Here is a 23,216-nt window from a genome sequence, read left to right as displayed (position 1 = left end):
TTTAGGTTTGTCTGCAACAAAATCCTGAAAAATCTGATAGTTAATTGAATGTTCATTTTATTTCTATTCAATATTACATTTAATTTTGCTGGATATATTATTTTTTGGCCACAACTCTTAATTCTTTTGATGATCAATTTATGGCATTTCAGGATCTGTGGTCTCTTATTGTAGCTATTGATAGATCTTGTATGACTATAACTGTAGCTCCAGAGTATTTGAATTAAAAACATTTTTTTTTGTTTTTTATTTGCTGCTTATAAAATATGCTCTTTAAGCTAGGGGTTTCCAAAATTTAGCAATGATATTCCTGTATGTTTTCCTTGTAGGATTTCTTTCAGGTGGTAATTAGTGAATTTTTTTTCCTATTTCTACCTTCCTTTCTAGAATTTTATCTCTTTAGGGCAATTTTCTTTGATTATTTCTTATATTATTACTTCATAGTTCTTTTTTGTCATAGTTTTCATGCAGCTTATGTTTTCTTTATCTGTTCTGCAGATCTGTTGTTTTTCTTATGAGATATCTCACATTTTCTTCTATTTTTTCATTCTTTATATTTTGTTTTATTATTTGTTGGTCTCTTTAAACTTTACTAACTTCCCTTTACTCAATTCTAATTTTCAGAGTTGCTTTCTTCCTTAAGATTCTGGATGGCCTTTTTTAGTTGATGACTTTCTTTTCATAATCTTCTTGTTTTTCTTGGATTATTATTTAGTTAGTTTTTTCTCACTCTCATTTGATTTTAAAAGTCTTTTTTTCAGTTCTATGAATTTTTTTGAACAAGTAATTATTTGGCATTATTCTTTGGATAGTTCAGTATCTTTCCCTTTAGATTTACTCTGGTCTTTGTATTCTCATAGTAACTTTCTTTCTTTTTTCTTATTTTATTTGAAAAAGACAGAATAAGAAAAAAAGAGAAAAATGAAAAAGGAACAAAATAAAGCAAAACAAAAGAGAACATTGTCATGATTCTAGTAGAACATAAGGGAAGATTCAAAATATATACTAGATCAAGAAATATATATATGCCTATATATATTAGTAGAAGAAATTATATTCATGAATGTCCATTTTTTTTCTTTACTTCCTTGTAAATTGTTCTTTGGTTCTCTGTTGCTCATCTTATTTACTTTATTCTTCTTTCCCACTTTCATCACTCCCCACCCCCAAGTAAGCCACAGTTAAGTAAAGATATATTTATATATACATATATAGTTACATGTATACAGACACACATACACACATAGTCCACATACACACTTTTTTATTCCTGCTGACTTAACTTTAACCTGCTTTACTTAAACTCTGCTTCATAACTTGCCTTGCTATTATTTAATCTCCTCCCACCCAAGAATCCTTCCCTTGTCTTCTTCCCTTACTCTTTGCTTCCTCATCCATTCTTCCCTCCTTCTTTATTGATTTTGGAAGGTGCTATACCCTTCAGGGTATATATGTAATATGGCCTATTGAACCCATTTCTGATGTGAGAAGGTTTTCAGAACTATTGAGCCCTCCTCCCCCTCTAATGCCTCTGTATCTATTCTTCTTCTGCACCTTATTTGCATAACAAGATTACTATTTTTTCCAGTTTTTCTTTTGAGCCACCCTATTGTTGATATGAATTTTAAACATATAGAATACATTTCATATATATAAAAGATAAATGATTTGTTCATGTGTAATGTCTGGGCTAGCTTTTTGGAGGTCCTCCAGAAGGGCCTTGATTTCAGCAGAATAGACACCATAAAAATGGACGAGAATAGAGTCCAAAATCTTTATTGTCTCTTACACAGTTTGTGTCTGTAAATAAGAAATCTCCTTATTAGTAGTAAGTTCATTTCAAATCATTGTAAGGACGTGACTTTCCCCATATGAACCTAATTCCCATGTAAACCATGAGAACCCAATTGAGGAAGGACATGACTCCCCCTGTGAGGACTTGACTACTCTCTCACCCCAAGAGCATATATTTTAACTCCTTCTCCTATGAAAACCTGACCATTCCTTGACCCATAAGAACATATATTTCAACTCTTTCCTTTTTAATCTATAAGACAGGCATGTACCACCTGCGTTTTAGCTCCAATTATATGATTCCAGGAACTCACCACTCCTTGGAACTGTTGCTGTTGATAAGGACTGGCCCCCTTATCAATGCAACATTTGATTATAACCACCTGGAGCCCTAGTTGGTGCATCCTTGTCTTAGATGAGGTCTTCATTTGGCCCAAAGCCTTCTTTGTTTGGACCCCTATAAAGAGTGGGCAAAGCATTCTCCACTTTGAAGCCTCACCTATGGAGATGACGATCTGCCTAGGACTTTCCCGATCGAGACTCACAGGCTGAAATAGCGGGGCCTTCCCAGCCGTCCAATTAGAGTTGAAGCTCCCTCGATCGTACTGAGTAATGTATTCTCTCTCTTTCTCTGCTATTCTAATCATAATCCTTATTATTCTTTGCCTCTTGTGTATTATTTGCTGTATGTGTTGTTATTGCAAGCATTCTATCCCTTGCATTGTGTAATTAAATTTTACCTTTACTTTAACTGAGCCTGAGAGCGTCATTTATAAAAGCGGATTCGAACTTCTCTTAAAAATCATATAACATTAATAGAACAGTCTGTCATAGTCTGACTCAGTCTCCTTCAGCAGTCTGCCAGTCTGCCAGTCTGCCAGTCTCCCTCTGAGTCTGACTTGTCCCCAGTTTAAATACCTTATTACAATTACATCATTACAGTATACTGAGTATAAGCCAGTCTAGAGTAATTATATCATTATATCAAACTAGAGTGATTATATCATTTTGTCATACTAGATATATGTGAACTAGAGAACCATTATCAATTCCACTGAGTTAACACCTTGTTTCAAGTATACCTCTCTAGAATTCTGGCCCTCTGCATTCATGTTTAAACAGTTTGTCCATGTTGAGTTCCTTAAAACTGATCTTTGATATTGGCTTTTATGTGTTAAATTTTCTGTTAAATTCACATTTGGTTGGTAAAAAGTCCTGAAAATCTTCAAGTTTGTTAAATGTCCATTTTTTTCTTATTCAAAATTATAGATAATTTTGCTGATTATGATATTTTTGCCACAAGTTTAGTTCTTTTGATTGTCAGTAGATATGATTCCAGGACCTGCTATCTTTTATTGTAGCTGCTGATAAGTCTTATACAATTCTAATTGTAGCTCTAGCTTATTTGAATTTTTTTTTTCTTGAAAAATTTTCTCTTTGATCTGGGGGTTTCAAAATTTGGCAATTACATTCTGATGTATTTTCCACAAAGAATGTCTTTGAGGTGGTGATTGGTGAATTTTTTCTATTTCAACTTCACCCTCATGTTCTATCACACCAGGATAATTTTCTTGAATTATTTCCTGCATTATTGTGTCAAGGTTCTCTTTTTGGTCACAACTTTCTGGCAGTCCAATTATTCTTATTTTCTCTTCTTGATCTGTTCTCCTCATCTGTAGTTTTTCTTATGTTTTACATTTTATTCTATTTTCTCATTCTTTATAATCTGTTTTGTTTATTGATCTCATAGTTTCACTGGCTTCTCCTTGCCCAATTCTAATTTTCAAAGATTTATTTTCATCTTTGAGACTCTATACCTCTTTTTCTAGTTGGTAATTTTTTTTCATAATCTTATTTTTCTTGGATGGTTTTAATTATTATTTTTTAGTTTTTCCTTAATGTCTTTCATTCGGTTTTTAAGTTCTTCTGTGCATCCTTCTATAAATTCTCTCTGGCAGGGAGCCATTTCACGTTAATCTTTGAGGTAGGAGCTCTTAAAATTAAAGCGTCCTCCTTTGAAGATGAATCCCAGTCTTTCCTTTTCCAAAAGCATGTTTCAATAGTGAGGTTTTTTTCTTTTTTGTTGGTTTATTATTATTATTTTTAAATAATAGGTATTAGTGTAAGCACCTCTAATCATGGGTTGGAGGGACAGTGGTCAAAATTGCCTTCACCTCTCTACTTTGACCAGGAACTCCAAACCAAGAGCTCCACTTTCCTGCAAATGCCCACAGCCCACAGGCTCCCTGCCCCACTGTCTCTGCATTCACCAGGTGCTAGTTCCTTCTTGCCCAAGGTTATCTGTCTGTAGCACACCTGTGCCTGGTGTTTCCAATTGGCTGAGGTTCATTCCATCTTTTGGGACTCAATTTAATAAATAGTCTAGCAGTTGAAAGTCTCTATGGTTCCTGCTGAGGTTCTAGCCACACCTAGCTAGTCCTAGTGGTCTCCACTTGATGTTTCTGCTGAGCTAGTCTGAACATGTTTGCACTTCACATGGGTTAATCCCGATCTGGGGTCGTTCTTCAGATCTTGTTGGATTGTACCAGGGGGACCCCAGTTCTGTCCCAAATCTTCTTGATTTTTCACTAATCTATGTTCACTCTGAGGTGCAAATTTGTTCTATTTGTGGGGAAAATCTGGAGAGCTTGAAATTTACCAACCTACTCTGCCATCTTCCCAGAATCCTCCCCAGGAATTTTCTTTAATTGAATTCTTTCTCCTTTGCCTGTTCATTTCTTTTTTCTTTTCTTTTTTCTTTATTGAATGAAATACATAATAATAATAAAAACAAAATAGAAAAAAGAAAGACATAAAATAAAACAAAACAAAACATTGTCATGTGCCCAGCAGAACATCAGGGAGAATTCAAAATATATAACAATAAATTTCCATTTCAAGAAAGCATATATAATAATAAAAGAAATTATATTCACGAATGTCTTTTCTTTCTTGTAGGTTATTCTTTTTTACTCTGCTGAGCACTTTTTACTTTATTCTTTTTTCCCCCTTTCATTCCCCCATCTCCCTAAAACAGGCTACATTTAAGTAAAGATACACACACACACACACACACACACACACACACACACACATATATTTATAAGCATAGATATATCTATATCTATATATATGTATGTGTATGTACATACATATGTACACAACATACACGGACCTATACACATACATATATATATGTGTGTATATATATACACACACATATATATATTCATAGGGATAATTATATATATGCACATATATAATTATCTCTATGCACTTACCCATATATAAATATGCATCTAAAACATGGCTAACATATAATATAGATTTCTATTTTTATTGAATATTTAAGTTTGACGTTCTCTAAGATCAATGATTACTAGTCCTACTTCCTCCCCCCCCCCCCCCCCCCCCCCCACCGAGGCAATTGGGATTAAATGACTTGCCCAGGGTCACACAGGAGCCAGGAAGTGTTAAGTGTCTGAGATCAGATTTGAACTTCGGTTCTCTTGATTTTAGGGCTGGTGCTCTATCCACTGTGCCACCTAGCTGCCCTGCCCTCCCCCTCCTCCCATATTTTTTTTAGTAAATTCTACGCCTGTTGTAGTGTTTCAACACTATATTTCCTATGCCTGCTAACTCTTCTACTTTCATTTTGCTCCTTAACTTGCCTGGCTGTTACTTAACATTCCCCTTCCCCTCCCCGCCCATGAATCCCTTCCTTATCTTCTCCCTCCACCCTTTCCCTTCCTCTTTATCCCTTTCCTATTAATCTACCATTACTCTAAACACTGTTCTATACTCTTAACTTCCTTTATCCTTTGCCCATTAATCTACACACTTTGTCCCAGCACCACAAATCTACATATCCTTCTATATCTCACCTTATCATATTTCCTCCCTTTTTTCCTCCCCCCTTATTTCTTTATAGATTTTGGAGGGTGCTATACTCTTAATGGAATATATATAGTGTTGACTATTTAACTCATTCCAGATGTAAATAGGTTTTCAGAACTACAAACTCTCCTTCCTCCCTCTAATGCCTGTGTATATAGCTTTTCCTTAGACAGTTTTGTTTTTTATAGAGTCAGATCATAGTTAACGCTGCCCCAATTTTTCTTTTGAATTACTCAATTACTGATGTCAATCTTAAACATATGGTATACATTTCCATATAAAAAACAATTTATCCATATTAAGTTTCTTGAAATTAATCTTTAGTATTGACTCTTCATGTTAAATTTTCTATTAAGTTTGGATTTGGTTGAAAGAAAGTCCTGGAAATCTGTAAGTGTGTTGAATGTCCTTTTTTTCTTTTTCCATTCAGTACTACAGATAATTTTCTGGATATGATATTTTTGGCCACAGGTGTAGCTCTTTTACTTTCTGGTATTTGTGATTCCAAGATCTGTGGTCTTTTATTGTGGCTAGTGATAAATCCTGTATACTTCTAAGTGTAGCTTCAGCATATTTGAATTGTTTTTGTTTGCTTATTTGTTTCTTACATAATTTTCTCTTTGATCTGATTCAAAAATTTGACAATAATATTCCTATGTGTTTTCCACAAAAGATCTCTTTGGGAGTGGTGATCTGTGGATTTTTTCTATTTCTACTTTCTCATGTGATATCACTCCAGAACAATTTTCTTGGATTATTTCTTTCATTAATGTGTTAAAGTTCTTTAAAAAACAAAAAGCTTTCACAGCTTTTAGGAAGTTCAATCATGCTTCTACTTTCTCTTCTTCATCTGTTCTCCATATCTGTAATTTTTCTGATATTTCACATTCTGTTATATTTTTTCTTTTTTTTTTTTTTTTTTTGATATTTTGTTTTGTTATTTCTTGGTCTCATATAGCTTCACAGGCTTTCCTTTGCCCAATTCTAATTTTCAAAGAATTATTTTTTTCTTTAAGACTCTATTTCCTTTTCTAGTTGGTTAACTTTTCTCATAATCTTGTTTTCTTGGATGGTTTTGATTTTATTTTTTTAGTTTTTCCTCAATCTTTCTTATTTGACTTTTAAAGTCTCTTTTTAAAAATTTTTTCTATAAATTCTTTCGGGCAAGTAGATATTTCACAGTAGTCTTTGGGGGCAAAAGCAGCTTTTTTTTTTTTTTTTTTTTTTAAATTTCACTGTATTCCTCTGAAGATGAACTCCAATCTTCCTTATTCCCATAGTAAGTTTCTATGATTAGCTTCCTTCTTTCTTCTTCTTCCTTTTTTTTTTTTTTAAAGAAAAATATTAATGTAAGTACCTCTAAATATGGGATGGGGGATGGTGCCTCTAATTTGGTTTCAGCTCTTCCTTCTGACCTGGAATGCCAAATCGAAAGCTCCCTCTCACAACTAGCAACATTCCTGCCTCACTGCTTCTGCACTCAGAGATGGAAGGAGGAGATGATGCCTCTGGCTTTAGGTCTTTCTTCAGTTTTCTCCTCTCTCCAAAAACCAAGAACTCCACTCTTCTGTAACCAGACGCTTCCCAACCCTATTGCTTCTGCACTCATCCAGGGTTGCAGATTCCTTCAAGCCCAGGGTAGCTTGTCCACAATATAGCTGGGTCTCATATTCCTTAGCAGCATCAGACTCTTAAATTCTCTCAGACTCAAACCCTTGACTTCTAACATAGTTAGGGGAGGTGAAAGTTCCTATGCTTAAGATTGAGGCTACCTCAAAACCTAGCTAGCTCCAGGGCTCTGCACTAGCTGTTTTTAGTAAAGCTAGCCTTTAACAAAATATTATATTCCTGCACTTGAGCTTGTAGTTCTGGCTAAGATCAAAGGATATAAATATAAAGTGGATAAAAATAAATGAAACAAGTCTTGTGAAATCCATTGAAGTTTTTGGAAGAGAACTGTTCAGAAATTGAAGGATATGAAATCATCAATATTAGAAAGAAGAGAACCTTTAGAGAGCTTTGTTTTATTATGTATGAACTGAGGAGTCTACACTATATTGTCTCTGAGACTCCTTTCTTTTCTGAATTGATAATTTATTTTTATGTCAAATGTTCAAACTTTAATACTTGGTTTCATAGCCCTCTTCCTTTCCCTCCCAGCATCTTTCACTAGGCCTGGAAATATAGATGCACAAAAATAAGATTTTTGTATTTTTCTTTGATAAACAACTTTGGTGATTTTGATTATGTTAAGGGTTTGGTTCAGGATGAACATTGATGTTTCATTGATGAAGTATACCAGTAAACCTCATTTTTCACTTTGCCTGATCCAGAGAAAATAAGCACCACTATGGAGCCCCAAGTCACATCACAAGATGTATTTCTCCCACTTAATGAGGAAATTCAAAACTTTGTGCAACAAAGACAGTCTTCTCCTTCTTGGTTACTAAACAAGGCATCAATTTGTGAAGCCCCTATGAGAGCTAGCATTTTACTTAGAACCAGGATCTATGAGGTTGGTTTTGGGTTATGAGAATAAAATAGCTTAATAAAATTTCCCTGAGGTTTTTTTTTTTTTAAACTTATCGAACCTAGAGCTCTGTGCCAGCCAAACCTTTTCTTGACTTGAACTTGGACTTCCAGACTTCTGCTGCCCATTATGCCAGCTGTTTGCCTTATTTGCTAGCATGAAATCTCAACTACAGAGTGTTCCTGTAACCTGCTTTCCCTATTCCATGGATTGACAGTTGATTTTATCAGTAGGTTCTTCAAGATTGTAATCACTTTGGTGTAGGTATCTAAACATTAATTGCGTGCAGTTACTAGAGGTTTCCTCTGGGGAAGTGCAGTTCTGCTTTTTAGATGTGGGCTTTTATTCTGACTGAAAGCTTTAATATGTGTCTGTCACTTTCCTTACTGTATGTTTTTCACCTATCAGGTCCCTTGTTCCTACCAGATCTTTTTCTAGAGGGAAAAAAAAGAGATATAGTGGGATAGATTTAGGATAGGTAGGATACCAGGAGTCACAGATTTTATCATTGTAGAATCAGGAGAGACTACGGAAAGGAAAAGATAGGAAATGCTATGATCATGTTAGGCCATAATGAGGATAACTGTGCCATAGTAGGAAAAACATTAAATTTGGAGTTAGAAAATGTGACTTCAAGTCCCAGCTTCACCACTTAAGAGCTTTATGGCCTTGACAAAGGTAATAATTGAACTTTCTATGTCATAGGTTTGTTATGAAAATAAAATGATAACAATCAAAAATCTTTCTCTTTCAAGTTCACAAAGTGCTTTTCTCATAGAACCTTGTGAGATAGATATTATATAGGCAAGAACAAGAATCCAAATAACCTCAAATCCAGAAGTCCCAGACTTTTCTTTTTTCTTTCTTTTTTTTTTTTAGATTTCCCTTTCAATATGTTTTTTTTTTAAATAACTTTTTATTGACAGAACCCATGCCAGGGTAATTTTTTTTTTTACAGCATTATCCCTTGCACTCACTTCTGTTCCGATTTTTCTCCTCCCTCCCTCCACCCCCTCCCCCAGATGGCAAGCAGTCCTTTACATGTTGAATAGGTTACAGTATATCCTAGATACAATATATGTGTGCAGAACCGAACAGTTTTCTTGTTGCACAGGGAGAATTGGATTCAGGAGGTATAAATAACCCGGGAAGAAAAATAAAAATGCAAGCAGTTTATATTCATTTTCCAGTGTTCTTTCTTTGGGTGTAGCTGCTTCTGTCCATCCTTGATCAATTGAAACTGAGTTAGATCTTCTCTTTGTCAAAAAAATCCATTTCCATCAGAATACATCCTCATACAGTATTGTTGTTGAGGTATATAATGATCTCCTGGTTCTGCTCATTTCACTTAGCATCAGTTCATGTAAGTCTTGCCAGTCCTCTCTGTATTCATCCTGCTGGTCATTCCTTACAGAACAATAATATTCCATAACATTCATATACCACAATTTACTCAACCATTCTCCAGTTGATGGGCAGCCATTCATTTTCCAGCTTCTAGCCACTACAAACAGGGCTGCCACAAACATTTTGACACATACAGGTCCCTTTCCCTTCTTTAGTATCTCTTTGGAGTATAAGCCCAATAGAAACACTGCTGGATCAAAGGGTACGCACAGTTTGATAACTTTTTGAGCATAGTTCCAAATTGCTCTCCAGAATGACTGGATGTGTTCACAATTCCACCAACAATGTAACAATCCAGTGTCCCTGTTTTCCCACATCCCCTCCAACATTCCACATTATCTTTCCCTGTCACTCTAGCCAATCTGACAGGTGTGTAGTGGTATCTCAGAGTTGTCTTAATGTGCATTTCTCTGATTAATAATGATTTGCAGCATATTTTCATATGGCTAGAAATAGTTTCAATTTCTTCATCTGAGAATTGTCTGTTCATATCCTTTGACCATTTATCAACTGGAGAATGGTTTGATTTCTTATAAATTAGAGTCAATTCTCTATATATTTTAGAAATGAAGCCTTTATCAGAACCTTTGATTGTAAAAATGTTTTCTCAGTTTATTGTTTCCCTTCTAATCTTGTCTGCATTTGTTTTGTTTGTACAAAAACTTTTCAACTTAATATAACCAAAATTTTCTATTTTGTGGTCAATAGTGATCTCTAGTTCTTCTTTGGTCATAAATCCCTCCCTCTTCCACAGGTCTGAGAGGTAAACTATCCTATGCTCTTCCAATTTATTTATAATCTCATTCTTTATGCCTAGGTCATGAACCCATTTTGACGTTATCTTGGTGTTTGGTGTTAAGTGTGAGTCAATGCCTAGTTTCTGCCATACTAATTTCCATACTAAACTGGGGGTCTTTGGGTTTGTCAAACACTACATTATTAAAGTTATTGGCTGTTTTGTCCTTTGAATCTAACCTATTCCATTGATCAACTAGTCTATTTCTTAGCCAATACCAGATGGTTTTAGCAACTGCTGCTTTATAATATCATTTTAGATCAGGTACAGCTAGGCCACCTTCATTTGATTTTTTTTCCCCATTAATTCCCTTGAAATTCTTGACCTTTTGTTTTTCCATATGAACTTTGTTGTTATTTTTTCTAGGTCATCAAAGTAGATTTTTTGGGAGTCTGATTGGTATAGCGCTAAATAAATAGATTAGTTTAGGTAGTATTGTCATCTTTATTATATTTGCTCACCCAATCTAAGAACATTTAATATTTTTCCAGTTGTTTAGATCAGACTTAATTTGTGTGGAAAGTGTTTTGTAGTTTTGCTCATAAAGTTTCTGATTTTCCCTTGGCAGATAGATTCCTAAATATTTTATACAATCAGTAGTTACTTTAAATGGAATTTCTTTTTGTAACTCTAACTGTTGGGTTTTGTTAGTGATATGTAAGAATGTTGATGACTTATGTAGGTTTATTTTCTATCCTGCAACTTTGCTGAAGGTTTGGATTATTTCTAATAACTTTTTAGTAGAATCTCTGGGGTTCTCTAAATATACCATCATATCATCAGCAAAGAGTGATAATTTGGTTTCCTCATTGCCTATTCTTATTCCTTTAATCTCTTTCTCAACTCTTATTGCCAAAGCTAGCATTTATAATATAATATTAAATAGTAACGGTGATAGTGGGCAACCTTGTTTCACTCCTAATCTTATTGGGAATGGTTGCAATTTGTCCCCATTACATATGATGCTTACTGATGGTTTTAAATAGATGCTACTGATTATTTTAAGGAAAAGTCCACTTATTCCTATACTCTCAAGTGTTTTTAATAGGAATAGGAGTTGGATTTTATCAAATGCTTTTTCTGCATCTATTGAGATGATCATATGGTTTTTGTTAATTTGGTTATTAATATGGCCAATTATACTGATAGTTTTCCTAATATTGAACCAGCCCTGTATTTCTGGTATAAATCTTACTTGATCGCTACACGTATATTATTAAGTGAAACCAAGAGAGTCTTCAATTTTGCTATCTGTGATTTTTGCCTCCCACAACTGGGGAGCCATTTGGAGCCATTTAAGTCAATTAACTAATTTTGTCAAGGCAATCAGGGTTAAGTAACTTGCTTAGGGTCACTAAGAGCTAGTCAAGTGTCAAGTGTTTGAGACCACATTTGAACTAAGTCTTCCTGATTCCAGGGCTGGTGCTCTATTCACTGTACTACCTAGCTGCCACATTCTAAGCCATTTTAAAGACTTCATGATATCTTCTTACTTAGTAAAGACCCTTCAAAGGATCCATTTCTAATAAATATCTATCTTCAATACTTGGAATCTTTAATTTTTTCACTGTGGGTCTCTTCTCCATTTTCATAATTAGATATTTTAATGCTTTTAATAGATAACCTTTTTGAGATGCCAAAGTCCCAAAATTTGTCACTTGCTGGTCATCCTTTTGTTTGTGAACTCTATACTTATCAAAACTAGTCCTCAGACAAGAAGCACATAGCTCATTCTAGGTCCTATTTTAAACCTTTTCATTTTGTCAGAAAGGAAAATAATAAACATTTTAAAGTCCCTATTATGTATCAGGACATGTGCTAAGTGCTTTATTTACAAAGATCTCATTTAATTTTTACAACCATCGTGGGAAATAGATGTTACTATAACCCCCATTTTATAGTTGAGGAAACTAAGGCAGACAGAAGTTAAATGATATGCCCCAAGCGTCACATAGCTAGTAAATGTCTAAGGTCAGATTTGAATCAAGTCTTCCTGATTCCAAGCCTAGTGTTTGAAGGTAGGAATTTGAAAGACTTGCTCTCCACTAAAATGGTTTTTGGGAACCCAGGATTTCCCTTAGATTGTGATCAAGTATCAGGATAAGAATTTTAGTAGAGAAAAACCTTTATTATGTATATGGAAGGATCTTTTTTATCTTTTTTCCCCCCAGTGATTTTTCTTTGAGCTTCAGAATAGTTAAGGGCACTTTCATTTTGGTGGAAATGCATTTCCTACTTATAGCAGTGTGTAAAAATCGGGACAAAATAAAGTAAATTTATTGACTTCTACAAGAACCTCATAACATTTACATTTAAAACAAAAACTTTAAAACTATATCAGGTTTATTCTATTTTTATTTATTTTTCTACTTTTGCTGTCATCATTTATTTTACATGATTTGCCATTGAATTCATTTTGTTATCTTTAATTCCTCATCATGAAATCATACTTTCATCATATTGAATATTAATTGCTCTTTTAACTAATGGTTCATTTTTTTCTAAATCTAGCCTTAATAACAGGCCATAAGTTTTCTTTTCTTTTTTTTTTTTTTAAGCTTCTCAATTGATTTATTGATTAGGAATACAGCTTTTCAGAACTCCAGGAACTAAGAGTACATCAAATAAACACAAATATTTTTAAATTAACAAATAATTTTGATTAATGATTTAAATTTAATTTAATAAGTAATTGTCAAATATATGCATGTATGTAAATAGACATATTAGTCAAGGGTCTAATTAGGTAAACTAATTAGAAAATTTCTAAGATAATGTTTTACAAATTCCTAGCATTAAAAATTTGACCAACTGATGGTTTCTTTTCCTGAACCAAAACTTAAAACCCCTTATTAAGGCATAATGGAAGTACTTGAGAGTCTACCTGCCAAGACACATTATATGAATACTATTACAAAATACTTTTGTAATTTGTTTTTTTAATTTTGTTTTTTAAAATTTGTTTTTTTTAAACAGAGAAAGAACAAATGCTCATGGGAAGGCCAATAATAAAAATGATAGCACTAATGCATTATTAATGAAACTAGCCCAACCAATCTGAAGGACAATTTGGAAATATGCCCAAAAGATTATGAAATTTTGTATATCTATTGACCCAAATTACCATTTTTGAATCTGTACACCAAGGAAATCAAAAGAAAAGAAAAAAAATTTAAATATGCAAAAATATTTATGGCAACTCCTTTGGTGTAGCAAAGAACTGGAAATTGAGGGGATAACTTGGAGGACGGTTGTACAAATTGTAGTATATGACTATGATAAAATACTATTTTGCTGTAAGAAATAGCAAAGTGAATTTTTGATCTCAGAAAAATTCTGGAAGATGTATATCATCTGAGGCAAACAGAAGTGAACATAACTTAGAGGAATAATACATACAATAACAGCAATAGTGTAACAACAATCAATTGTGAAAGACTTAGCTACTCTGGTCAATATAATGACCTATGAAAATTCCAAAAAGTTAATACTGAAAAGTGCTATCTATCTCCAGAGAGAATTCTGAGTATAGATTAAAGTATATACTCTTTTGCTGTCTTTTCTTTTTTTCCTTTCATAACAAGTCTAATGTGGAAATGTGTTTTTCATGACTTCATATGTATAATCAGTGTCATATTTATTGGCTTCTAAAAAATTTTTTTTTAACATACATTGCTTTATGAATCATGTTAGAGAGAAAAAAAGCCCATAAGTTTTTAATGGAGTTAAAATTACACAAATTTTAGATTTATGATTAAGAACTAATCTGAGATTTGTACTTGAAAGAGCAAACATTCCTTTATAACCCTGAGATTTTAATTATTATTTTTGTTATTATTATTAAAACAAATAATTATAACATATAATATAGTATTAATGAAATATACACCAATATATGATGCAACATGAAGTATGATATAATACATTAACATATATAATATATATATAAGATAGATAATACAATACAATATAATATAAAATACAAATAATATGTGATATAATATAGATAATACAATATGAGATAATATACAAAATATACAATATGATATATGAAATGATATATAAGGTAACACATGATATATAGTATAATATATAATATAATGTTGACTATTACATTTCATAATTATATCATCTAGATATTAATTTAATTATTTAAATGTGATATTAGAGAATAGGGCAACTTGAGTTATATTCAGTGCTTTAAAAAAACTTTTTGCTGAAGTAATTAGGGTTAAGTGCCTTGCCTAAGGTCACACAGCTAGTAAATATTAAGTGTCTGAGACCAAATTTGAACTCAGATCCTCCTGACTTCAGGACTGGTGCTCTATCTACTGCACCAACTAGATGCCCATGTATTCATTACTTTTAAAAGAGACACACATAACCTTCATAGGAGTAGCCTGAGAAGAAATATCTGGGAAATGATATACCTGAGATTCAATGAGTTGATGTGGTGAGTATTGGTGGCACTGATAGAAGAAATCAAAGAGATAAACTGAAAAGGGGCCAAAGCTGCAGGACATAAGGGAGAAATTCAAGTGGTCCACTGGATCTCTACAAGTATCTAGATATGGAGCATTCAGATCAAAACTACCAATTCACTCACCTTTTCATGATAAAAATTGGGTTTCCAAAAGAAAGCCATGAGCTTTTCCTAAGTTCATCCTTATGCTTATCCAGTAAAAGATCCTGCAATAGTCTCTAATGGTTCTCTAATGTTTTGGAGATATAAAAACATTGAAATTAGAATAGAAAGCCAAACCTGTCTCTGAATGTTAGGTGTTTTCCTAATTGAAGAATAAGTTATCATGATTGTATTAACAATGTTTTTTCTGATATAAATTTTATAAATGAACAAAGGAAGGAATTATATGGATCTGAGGACTATCATACTGCATTTGCCTCCAAAAATTAACTAATAATTGTAATAGAGTGTGGCTGATCAAGTCTCCAGACAGAAGAAAGTTAAGGAAGATATGTTGGTGTCCAAAGAAAACTCCTAAACCACTCCTAGGGTGGAGATAGAAAACTTTGCCCCATCCAGCAGGGAAGAAGGGACCGAAAGTATCAAGTGTTAGGCAGTCAACTCTGTTCTACAGTAAGAACCAATGATGTTACATCAGTATATCAATATATTTATTAGAGTTCATCCCTCAGTGAGGATAAGACTTTTAAGCCCATGAAAAGTATATTTTATTGCCTGATGAAGATACCCAAACTTTACAGACTCACCTGAGCTTCTGATAGTGGTTTTGGAATAGCCTTGATTGAAAAAGTGAACTTCATAAAAGTTACCTGTTTTCAATAACTGATTAAGGGCTGGAAGGGACCCTAAAGGAACTGAGTTTTATTTCTTCTCATTGTACCAAGGATGAAGCTAATTTTCAGTGATATGGTCAGGGTCATACAGCTAATAGATATTTGATTTGATATGATTTGAATACTGATGTTCTTGAATCCAAGTCCAGTACCTTGGCTATTATATCATTCTGCATATTTATTGTCAATCCTCTCATCTTTGTAGTGTCTTACCTATGACAAATAGTTTAAAAGTTGTTTTTCTTCACAATTTTAGTGTTTCTTTATTGGTCTTCTCAAGGTTCTTCCAATATAAAAAGTCTATAACACCATACAGGATTCAATAACAACTCATCCAGGTATCAGGTTTCTCTGAAAGGCTTTATTTTCTAAGGATTTATTAGTCTGTTTTGAAGCTATAATTTATCAGTTCTTGGTATTGATTTTTTTTTACCTTACAAGTAGGCTTTTCCCATATTCTATTTCATCTTATTTGAATGTTATTTGAAATGCTTTACTTCCTCCACACCAAAAGGCACTACAATAACTCTTAACAATAGGAGGAAGGGAATAAGCATTTATATAGTCTGTACCATGTGTCAAGCCCTTGGAGGATGCTATTATCATCCTCATTTTACAATTGGAGAAGTTGAGCAGAGGTTAAGTGATTTGTCCAGGGAAATGCAGCTAGTTGTTATCCTAGTCTATATTTGAATTCAGGTCTTCCTGACTTCATACCTAGCACTACATCAACTCTATCACCAGTTGACTCTGCAAAAGAATATGCTTTCAGCATTTTAACTTTCGCACATTTCCTTGGAATGCCATCTAGCTTAAACCATAGAAGATCACTAGCTCTGAAGTCAGGAGGACCCGAGTTCAAATCTGAACTCAGACACTTAATATGACCTAGCTTTGTGACCCTGGGCAAGTCACTTAATCCTAAATGTCTTGACAAAAAAAATCATAGAAGACAACAAAAATCAATGAAAAGTAACATTCATAATAGAAATCCAGAACACAAGTGATAGAAAATGAATTAATGGTGGAAAAATTATGACAGTTTAGGTTAGCTGATTGAGGTCAGACATTCTGATTCAACGCAGTGTCTCTAATATCCTGGATAAGATTCAATAACAACTTGTCCAGGTGTCCCTCTGAAAGTTTTTGTTTTTTGAGGATTGGTTAGTATGAATACACATACATGAGCATTTTTTTTGTACTCAAATGACATCTAATCAAAATGATTTCTTGTTATAAGTAATTTGCACAATATTGTCTTAACATATACCTCTCATTCTTAAGGACTACCTTACATGAGAAATCAAAACATTTTATCTTGTAGTTTCTATCTTGACTCTTTTAGTATTCAAACTTTTAAAAACTGTGTCCTGAGTACCATAGTTCTTGATGGCACATTATAGCTGATTTTTGTCTCAATCCAAATCCTTAAGTATGTTTCTATTTTCCATTATAGAACTGCTAAGGAAAATCACTTTGTAGCACTTATAGTTGCTTGATAATTAAAAAAATATTCTATGTTGACACTGATTTCCTTGAAGAAGGGTAATTGCTTTGTGGTTTTTTTGTTGCAGAATTACTTACTGGCCCATATCCAGATATCTATCCAAAGACCAGTTACCCGCTACTTACTCTTCTTGGGAACTCACTTGAACTGAAAGAAAACCAAGAGTATTCTGGAATAATTACTTTTCTGGTTTTATTAAAGAATAACCAAGAAGAAAAGTCAACTAGCCTTGTGCCTGAAGTTTTAGAACTTTGTGATAAGTATGGAGAAGCTGGATTTAATTATTAGGCCAATGTAATCTTTTACTTTTGTTTTCATTATTGTGAGAAGAACAGAGCTGTTTTGGGTCGTAAGTTTTTGAATTTTTTTTCTTCATTATGACTCACAAGAAGGAAAGGAAGCTCCCCAAGGTGATGACCGCACATCATGGCCACAGGATGCCCTTTGTGTAAGCTGAATTTTTTCTTCTTATTATTTTTACCAAATGAATTCTGACAAAGCAAATGTTCACCAAGTGGTAATATTTAAAGCTAGCCAGATTTATCTGATATGATATTTTATTCCTACCATGATATAAATATTATAAAATAACACAGCTTAGAAATTTACTGTTCATACCCTAAAAAAATTTAAAATAGTGTTTGTCAACTCACACGGACAGTAGAAAAGTAGATAGAGCTGCATGTAGATTTCAAATGTATACATTTCTGGAGATAAAGCAATTTAGGATATTCTTGATGGAAAAGATGTTTATATGTTTATAGCTGAACATTTGAGACTTGGCGTCAGGTTTCATTACCTAGAGTTGATGCAGGGGTTTGTGGTTCCTAATTGGATTGTTGATAGAAGAGAATAAGATTTCATTTTCTCACCAAAAAGTGAATCGTCTGGCTTAGCTCTCAAACTAATGGCATGTTGTGTTTATGGCAGTGTGGGAATGTAGTGCTTTAGATACAGTGATATTGTTAGGAAAAGCTTTTTTTTTTTTTTAAATTTTAAGACATCTTTATCTTTTTACTAAAGACAGATGATGATTAAGACCAAGATTTTCATTCCCAGGTCTTACTGGAATAATAATATAAGAATAACATATATATAAAATATAATAATATTATTAATAATAACAATATATTATACAATTAATAATTAATATACAAATAACAATCAGTAATATATAATATAATAATAATATAATATAAGCTTCTCTATCATTTGCATAATTTCCAGCAGATATTTATGGCAATTTATTAATGCAGAAACAATGTGGCTCAGTAGGTAGAGATTGCCTTTCCTCTGGGTGGTGATGACTAGATGATTCTAGTTAAATTATTTAGTCCCAATGTGTCTCTGGCACTGCCAAGGGCTATTAATTATAAGACTCTTACTACTTTGAAGGGAATATTAGGATCACTTAATTTATTACTAGTAGCACTATAGCCCTATTCTTGTAGCCTGCTGTAATGATAAAGTTTAGAGGTAAGATAGACTTATGAAAGGACTCCTTTTGTGTACCAGGCAGTAACTCCAATTGGTATGGAATCAATAGAGACCTACATGATGATGGTGGGCGTGGACATAGCCATAATAATGATTTACATCCTACTTGATACTTTACTGCTCAGGGCATAGAGACTGGATTGTAGAGCTGGGAATAGATCAAGGCCTTTCTCTGACACATGTTGAGTATGTGATCATGAAGAGGTCTCAACCTTTTAATCCCATAAACAACTTTCTAAGACCCACAATATACCCAATTTTGAATGTGGCATTATTAAAAGTTTCCAGCATAGTTTTCTTATGCTCAGAATTTGGAAGAAATGTTCAAATTGGAGTGCTTTTATTACTCAAAGTGAAAACATATTCCCTCCTTGCCTGTTGAATTCAGTAGGAACCCTTGGGTAGTTTAAAAACTGAAAAAAACATAATCAAAATTAGGAAAATTATCAATAGTCACAATCCACAATAGATGGGAATTGCTCAAGAATTACTGTTATTGGAGTTGTGAGTTTCATCCTTCTGGAGAAATTGCTCGAGTAAAGCATTTTTATTTTATTTTTTTTCATTTCATATGGTTTTAAAAAATGCTAAGTTATGATGTATTAGACTCTTTATTATCATGACCTTGACTTTCAGCATCTCAAATAATTTATAAATATTTCTTCCCATATATGGTAGTGAGGTGCCCCATACTGTCTAGTGACAGAATACTGCAGACATTGCCCAACTATGAGGCATCATTACCAGCAGATATTTATGGCAATTTATTAATGCAGAAACAATGTGGCTAGACTTCCCAGTCTCTCAACCCCTATACAAAGACCCAGAAAACTATGCACATGCGATCTCTCTACCTGTTCTTTGTATTAAAGTATTAGAACTTGTTCCTTACTTTTGAAATTAGGGATTGCAAAGTTTGGCTTGTTGGCTTCTGGCTAGTTCATCTACTTTGTTGGATCCTCTTCCAGATCAAGTCTCCTATTTGTAGGTGTCTCTCACGGTTCTGTCTTGGCCCTCTTCTTTTCTCTCTCTACACTACTTTATTTAGTGATCTCATCAGTTTTCATGGATTTAATTATCATCTTCATGGTGATGATTCTCATCTATCCTGTCTTAATCTCTTTATTGACCTCCAATTTATCTTTCAGAAATCTCTTAGGCATCTTCAGCTCAATGATCAAAACAGAATTCATTATCTTTGCTCCTAAATTCTCCCCTACTCTATCTTCCTTATGACTATAAAAGGCAACATCATCTTCCCAGTTCTTCACATTCACAACCTAGGAGTCACCCTGGATTCCTCTCTATCTCTCATCCTCCCAATATCCAACCTTGCCAAGGCCTGTTGATTTACCTTTATAATATCTCTTGAATTCTCCCCTTTGCTTTCCTGACACTGCTACTACCCTAGTACAGACCCTCATCATCTCACATCTAGATTATTATAGCAGCCTGCTATTGATTCTGTCTAGTTTAAGTCTCTCTCTAATCCAATTCATCCTTCATTAAGGGACTAAAGTGATTTTCCTAAAGTTCAGGTTCTATTATATCACTCCTTATTAAATAAAGCCCAGTGAGTTCCTATTGCTTCTAGCATCAAATACAAAATCCTGTGCTTGGTATTCAAAGCCCTCTCTAACCTAGCTTCTTTCTTTCTGTCTTCTTAAATCTTATTCCCCAAATATGACATTGGCTTCCTTGTTCCAGGAACAAAAAGCTGCATCTCTCATCTTGGGGCATTTTCTCTACCTGTTCCCCATTACTGGAACACTCTCCCTCTTCTGCTCTATTGACCTCCTTGGCTTGCTTTTCTTGTTGTCATTTATTTGTGTCTGACTTTACAAAGGGTTTTCTTATCAAAGATACTGGAGTAGTTCACCATTTCCTTCTCTAGTGTGTCCCCATTTTACAGAGTTACTTGACTGGGTCACATAGCTATTAAGTGTCTGAGCCCTTATTTGAATTCAGATCTTCAATTTCAACTAACATCCTGCCTTTAGTAGGAAGCTTTCCCTAACCCCTCTTAATTCTAATTACTTCTCTCTGTTAATTATTTTGTATTTATCCTGTATTTGTCTTGTACAGGTTGGTTTGCATATTGTCTTCCTTATTAGACTGTACTTGAAGGTAGGGTTATCTTTTGCCTCTTTCTGCCAGAGTGCCTAGCACACTGTCTAGAACAAGTAGTGCTAACCTAACAGATGGTTATTGATTGATTGCTTCTGATGACTAAAGAGCAGGAGCATTGGTTCTTCATCTTTACAAAAGAACCAAGACCATATATTATGAAAAGTTGGGCTGATTGTGAAACTGATGGAACCTATAGATCCTACACATCAGAGCAAGGGAGGCTAGAAGTTGGAAATATCAAGTCTGATAGAAACCTTTCTAAAAGACTATTGCTCAATTTGCTTTTTTTGCCATAATTTTGCCATAATCTGAATACTACTGCAACCAAAAATAGGATGTATCCACCTCCTCTCACAAATGAAATCCAGCAATATCCTTTGCTCTGAAATCCTCTAACCTTGCCCTTGTTCTCATATGATCTTTCCTTTATCGATTGATGTTCCTTTTTAAGTCTTTGGTGTTCCTTTATTCTCAAAGTTAAAATATTATCAAAGTTTATTGTGTTATATTGTTTTCCTGTTTGGTTCTTTGGTTCTTCTAATCCTTGAAGAGACTGAGATATACAGTGAATGAAATGTTTAACCAAATTAAATTCATTGGTGATGTTTAGTAAGTGTTTGTTAATTGATAGATTAATTCTGTAGTTGATGGGACTCTGATGTCACAGAGTTTAAAGTCAGATGATAGCAGTAGGGAATAACATAGAAAAGGGCATAGAGAAAGACAACTATGAGTTCCCTCAAAATAAATGAACATGGAAGTGATCATATATATTATTTTAAAACATTGATGTAAGTTTATTTTATATGGTAGAAAAATGGAAGAGTTGTGTCTTGAGATCCTCTAGAATTGGGGTAAATTCAAAAGCAACTGTGACAGAACCTTAGAATAAAAAGGGAATCTTTGAGGCCATGGAAGTCAACCTGAAACTTGAGCACATGTCCTTTCCACAATACTACTAAATGATCATATTGGGAATATGCTATCTATCAAGCAGTACTTTTAGAAAGTTCTATTTGTAAAAAAAAGTATTTCATGATCAGTGAAATAATGTGGCATAGTAGATAGAAAAGTGGCAATCAGAGTTTTAATCCTGTTTCAAACATATACTGGATAAGTGCCTTTGAGCTAATTATTTAAACTGTCAGTTTAATTTAATGTAATTTAATTAATTTTAATTTAATATTTATATATTACATATGTAATAAAATGTATAATAAATATATAACATGTAATAAAATACACTTAAATTTAAATTAAATTAAATTTAAAAATTAATTTAAACAGGTCAGTTTAATAAATGCTCTCTCTCTAGTTCCCTTCCTCCACATGAGGACTTTTGTTGTTATTGTTATTTGTTTGATTGTTTTGTCTATCCTGTCACAGAAAATCTTTAGGCTAAAAGAGATCTCAGAAGCTATTTAAACCAAAACAGCCTTTACAAGTAGTGGGATAAGAATTCCCAACATAACATATCCAATATGTGTTCATCTAGCTTTTGCTTGAAGATTTCTAGTAAGGAGGAACCTATTATCCCTTGAGGAATTCAATTTAATTTTTGTATAATTTTGATTATTAGGAAATTTTTCATTAAATGACCCAAATTTGTCTCACTGGAATTTATATCCGTGGCTCCTAGTTTTGCTTTTTAAGAACAGACTAAGTCTGATTCCCCTTTCATGTGACAGCCCTTCAAGTACTAAAATGGGGATTGTCATATTCTCCTGACATCTTCTCTTCTCCAGATTAAGCATCTCCAAGTTCTATCAATTGATCCTCCTGATCCTGAGCTCAGTCACCATTCTTGTCAATTTCCTTTGGGCATCCTTAATTTGGGCATTTGTATGTATGTGTATATATATATATATATATATATATATATGTATGTATAGACACAGATATATGTATATACTTGTTCACACACACACACACACACACACACACACACACACACACATATATATATGTTCCTATGTACTCACAATGACCTTTTTAAAGATTTCCCTTTTCTCCTTTTGACTTTTTTTCTGTTCAGTTGTATCTCTCATGTCCAACTCTTTGTGACCCTACTTGACATTTTCTTGGCAAACATACTGCAGTGGTTAATTTTACAGATGAGGAAACTGAGGCAAACAGTTAAATGACTTGTTCAGAATCATATAGCTAGTAAATATCAGAGGTTGGAGTTGAATTCAGCTCTTCCCAACTCCAGGCTCAGTACTTTATCCTCTGCACCACCAAGTTATCCTTTGGCTCTTTAAAACTTTTCAATTTTCTAGAGATACCTTACCCTCTGAAATTTTGTGTCACAAGATTTTGGTTATTTTTTTCCCTCAAAA

At 33.5% G+C, this 23,216-nt stretch overlaps 1 protein-coding gene across 1 annotated transcript in view; it reads left to right on the top strand.

Moving 5' to 3' along the window:
• The window catches only part of ANGPTL5 (angiopoietin like 5), a 107,665-nt gene extending 89,967 nt beyond the window's left edge, over positions 1 to 17,698 (top strand). Inside the window, exon 9 of the transcript XR_007952110.1 lies at positions 17,318 to 17,698. The gene's annotated coding sequence lies outside the window, so the exon portion shown is untranslated. The remainder of the gene's footprint in view (positions 1 to 17,317) is intronic.
• The last annotated feature ends 5,518 nt before the right edge of the window (positions 17,699 to 23,216 follow it).

This window comes from Antechinus flavipes, chromosome 3, assembly GCF_016432865.1.
Source record: "Antechinus flavipes isolate AdamAnt ecotype Samford, QLD, Australia chromosome 3, AdamAnt_v2, whole genome shotgun sequence".
NCBI classification, from domain to species: Eukaryota; Metazoa; Chordata; class Mammalia; order Dasyuromorphia; family Dasyuridae; genus Antechinus; species Antechinus flavipes.
The sequence above is the reverse complement of the archived record's forward strand: the minus strand, read 5'-3'. Positions and strand labels throughout refer to the sequence as shown.